Here is a 5,000-nt window from a genome sequence, read left to right on the forward strand (position 1 = left end):
GGTGACCGGTGAGAATGCGACCTCACTTCCTGTCAGTGTTTTGCCGACATCATAAGGCAACACACACACACACACACACACACACACACACACACACACACACACACACACACACATACACACACACACACACCGATAAAGACACACACACACACACACACCGATAAACACACACACACACACACACACACACACACACACACACACACACACACACACACCGATAAACACACACACACACACACACACCGATAAACACACACACACACACACACACACACACACGGTTTCCTAGCAACAGCAGAGAGTGTAAAGCTCTGCAGTGCGTGAATCAAACATTCACTAAATCTGTCTATTCATCGTGTGTGTGTGTTTATCTGTGTGAGTGTGTGTGTGTTTATCTGTGTGTGTGTGTGTGTTTATCTGTGTGTGTGTGTGTGTGTTTATCTGTGTGTGTGTGTGTTTATCTGTGTGTGTGTGTGTGTTTATCTGTGTGTGTGTGTGTGTTTATCTGTGTGTGTGTGTGTGTGTGTTTCGTCAATATTATAACTCGTTTTCTCAGAGTACAGGGTTACCCTAACCCTTTGTACACACACACACACACACACACACACACACACACACACACACACACACACACACACACACACACACACACACACACACACACACACACACACACACACACACACACACACACACACACACACACACACACACACACACACACACACACACACACACACACACACACACACTAGTAGAAAGATAAAAGGATAACATCAAAAGAGCAATGTGACCCTCACTCTCACTGAGGAGAGAGAGAGAGAGAGACACAGAGAGAGAGAGAGAGAGAGAGAGAGAGAGAGATAGACACAGAGAGAGAGAGAGAGAGAGAGACACACAGAGAGAGAGAGAGAGAGACACACAGAGAGAGATTGTTATGTCAGGATGTTCTTTTTGTAATATTTGTTAATATATCTTTTGTTATTACCTGTAATGCTTTGGCAATACTGTTTGCAATAATAGTCATGCCAATAAAGCTCATTGAAATTGAAATTGAAATTGAAATTGAAATTGAGAGAGACAGAGAGAGAGAGAGACACACAGAGAGAGACAGAGAGAGAGAGAGTGAGACACACAGAGAGAGACAGAGAGAGAGAGAGTGAGACACAGAGAGAGACAGAGAGAGAGAGAGAGTGAGACACAGAGAGAGACAGAGAGAGAGAGAGAGACACAGAGAGACACAGAGAGAGAGAGAGAGAGTGTGTGTGTGTGTGTGTGTATGTGAGTGAGTGAGTGAGTGAGTGAGTGAGTGTGTGTGTGTGTGATTCATTGTATGCTTGTGAAGTCCATTCAACCATTTCCACGGCAACAGCTGCATAAACAACAGTCAGCCTGATCAGCTGACTCACAGACACTATTATTTATCTGTAATAAATAGTTACTGTTCTAAAAGCCACAGTGTGTAACTTTCCCATATAAATGAATGTCTGTTACATTCAAGCCATCGCCAAACGAGTTGACACAAAGTTGATTAAGCCTATTATCAGCTCCACAAAACTCTCTCTGTATTTCTCAGTATGGCAGCGTTTACAAACTGGTGTCCCCCCCCTCCCCTCCCCCTGACACTGGTGCAGGAGCTTAGAAAAAGAGCCCAAGAAATGTTTCAGTTGTTGATTCTACTGCTAAGTTACTCACTATAGTTGAATTCTTAGTATTGAATAATTCTATCATCATAAATCAAATTATCTTGAGGAACCTGGAACCAAACGTAAGACTAGAATATGTTTGTAAACCAAACTGTGGGCCCTGCTGCTGTAAACAACAACAGTGAAACAGTAACTTTTCAGGAAGCTTTCTAACTTCAAACAGTGTTCCAGGGATCACATTTTCCTGTGAGGAAAGTTTGTTTATTCAGTTATTATGAGAATAAACCTTAGAAAATGTTTCACTACTCTGACACACACAGAGTTACACACTGCAGCTTTAACACACTTAATACAGGACTGTCTGTCTGTCTGTCTGTGTGTCTGTCTGTGTGTCTGTCTGTGTGTCTGTCTGTGTGTCTGTCTGTCTGTCTGTGTGTCTGTCTGTCTGTCTGTCTGTCTGTCTGTCTGTCTGTGTGTCTGTCTGTCTGTCTGTCTGTCTGTCTGTCTGTCTGTCTGTCTGTCTGTCTGTCTGTCTGTCTGTCTGTGAACATCTTTTAATTAATATCTTCTCAACATTAAAGGTACAACGAGTAAGTCGGCACGTTGGCGACACCTTTGAACAAAAGCGGTAGTATTTTTACGACGCCAGCTGTCGTGAAGCTGTTTTCTAGCTCGTGCAGGGCCTCAAGATTCAAATAATCAGGAAGCAATATAGTGCGTGTCCGTGTGTTGAAAGTGTGAGGGCACCGGACTCTTTTCGGCTCGGTGAGAGTGGTTAGTGACACAGCATCAACTACACCTGACCTGATTGCAATGAGTTGATCCATTGTCACCTCTCACGGAGCTGAACGAGTATGTGTCCCCAGTCCCCACACAAAGCGAATGAACGAGAGACGGCAGTTAGTTATGGATCACGATGAGGTAATGTGTTTATGTTGTTGTACATAATGACTATTTCAGATGAATAATGGTCATCTGATGATGCTGGTGAGGCAAAGTAAACTTTGTTTTAGTAGGCTACCGCTCATTCATTTAGGAGTAAACACTGCAGTCTAGGTTCGCTGCGTGAAATTGTGTATACGTTGCTTGGCAACGCCCTCCCGCCCGCCTATCACTCTCCCTTTGAGCTTTTCTTCATTGCATTTTATTTTTTTTTCTTTGATGGTTCAGCCCCGTTATCAGTCATTATGACGACAAATAACTGTCTCAAACAAGGCTCCCGCTCCCCTTCTAGGATGACCAGATCGCATTTCCATTACTTTTCACACGTCCCGCAAATTGAGACGTTGTCCCGCATTGTTATTGAAAGTGAGCCCCCCTTTTTAAATGCGTGTTTTATAATCTGGCATTTATCCGATAGCTGTCAGGAGACAGCAGTCTCCGTTTGTCTGTGTGTGTGTTTGTCTGTGTGTGTGTATCGGGCTGCTGGGCTCAGTGGCTCTGTGAAGGTGCTGCCTGCAGTGCTTCAACGTTCACTTTCCTGTTACTTCAAAATAAAAGCCAACTCACGTTTGTCAAGTGAAATGCTAATGTGAAGCCAGTGAAATGCTTTTAATGTGAAGCCGCAGCCTTAATGCTCTATTTGTTTAACAGTAGCTAACTTAACTGCTGCACGCTGATCTAAAGATAGTGTTTTTTTAATTTAGAAAGCCGTGTCTCTGGCATTACCGGTGGTGACACGAGTTTATTTTGCTAAAAAAACGGCACTTTGTCCCGCATTGTCCCGCACAAACGTAGTCTTTGTCCCACATCTGGTGAATTGGGATCTGGTCTCCCGCTCCCCTTCCCTCACCTGGAGTGATAGGCTTTTCAATTCACGTTCCTGCGCCACACTGAAATCTGCGACCAATACGGATATGTGACCATAGAGCATGCACGCGTGAACCGAAAATCGGACTGGGTGTACGACCAGATCAAATGCAGTAATAAAAACTATATAAAAACGTCTTTCTTTGCACTGATGGTCTCGTTTGCTGTTAAAGGTAATTTATGATTATCAGAGGAAAAATTAGGCTGTTTAAAAGATATTTAAATGTTACTCGTTGCCGCTTTAATATTTAAACATTTGAGTAATTCACTGATCGTCTCCATAGCAACCTGTGATTGGTGAACGAGGTGTGGTATTGGATGACACACACACACACACACACACACACACACACACACACACACACACACACACACACACACACACACACAGAGGGAGAGAGAAAGAGAGAGAGACACACGCACACAGAGGGAGAGAGAGAGAGAGTCTCACACACACATACAGGGAGAGAGAAAGAGAGACACACGCACAAACACACACACACACAGAGGGAGAGAGAGAGAAACACACACACAGGGAGAGAGAAAGAGAGAGAGAGACACACACACACACACACACACAACCAGAGGGAGATAAAGAGAGAGAGAAATAGAGAGAGAGACACACACTCACAGAGGGAGAGAGAGAGCGAGAGAGAGAGAGAGTCACACACACAGAGAGAGAGAGAGACACACACACACACACACACACACACACACACACACACACACACACACGCTATGAATGATTGAGTTTGTTCCGTCTGTGGAACTTGATCCAACACCGACACCCATCGGCCCATTACACCACGGCCCAGACAAGCTGCGCACACACACACACACACACACACAACCACCCACACACACACACACACACACACACACACACACACACACACACACACACACCATATAACATACACACTAAAACAAACAGACAGAATCACACTTACACTCAAACACTCACACAGACATCGTAAAACACACACACACACACACACACACACACACACACACACACACACACACACACACACACACACACACACACACACACACACACACACACACACACACACACACACACACACACACACACACACACACACACAAACACACACCTCGGGTCAGTTCTTGCTTCTTACCTGTGAGGCCGATCGGCTCCACTAACTGTCCCCCAGCCAGCGGAGCGCAGAGGAAACTTTACCCAGAGCTTAGCGCCTGTTTTCCGGCAGGGCGGCGCAGGGAGGGTCGGTGTCTCTCTCTGGAGCGTCTTAAGGCCGAAGAACCGGGGCGTAAGAACCAGAGGGGCGGTCAGAGCAGCGAGACCAAGCCGGCAGACACGCACCCAAACACGGGGACAGAATCCACTCAGAGCCGCTCGGAGAAAGTTGATCTGCTGCCCTGCTCAGCTGTCGCCATCTTTACCCGCGGGGCATGATGGGTAATCCTCAGGAATCCCGTTCCCCCCTTCGCCCCCCCTCTTTCCCTCTTCCCATTCCGTCAGACGTACTGCGTGATGACGTCAGACACCTCAGACAG

General features: G+C 45.7%; 1 protein-coding gene across 1 annotated transcript in view; it reads right to left on the reverse strand.

Moving 5' to 3' along the window:
• Positions 1 to 4,870, reverse strand: part of tjap1 (tight junction associated protein 1 (peripheral)) — a gene marked incomplete at its 3' end in the record, with an annotated part of 29,593 nt that extends 24,723 nt beyond the window's left edge. The window contains exon 1 of the mRNA XM_080054282.1: positions 4,604 to 4,870. The remainder of the gene's footprint in view (positions 1 to 4,603) is intronic.
• Between the last annotated feature and the right edge of the window lie 130 nt (positions 4,871 to 5,000).

The sequence above is a fragment of the Ammodytes marinus genome (genome assembly GCF_949987685.1).
Source record: "Ammodytes marinus genome assembly, contig: scaffold_208, whole genome shotgun sequence".
NCBI classification, from domain to species: Eukaryota; Metazoa; Chordata; class Actinopteri; order Uranoscopiformes; family Ammodytidae; genus Ammodytes; species Ammodytes marinus.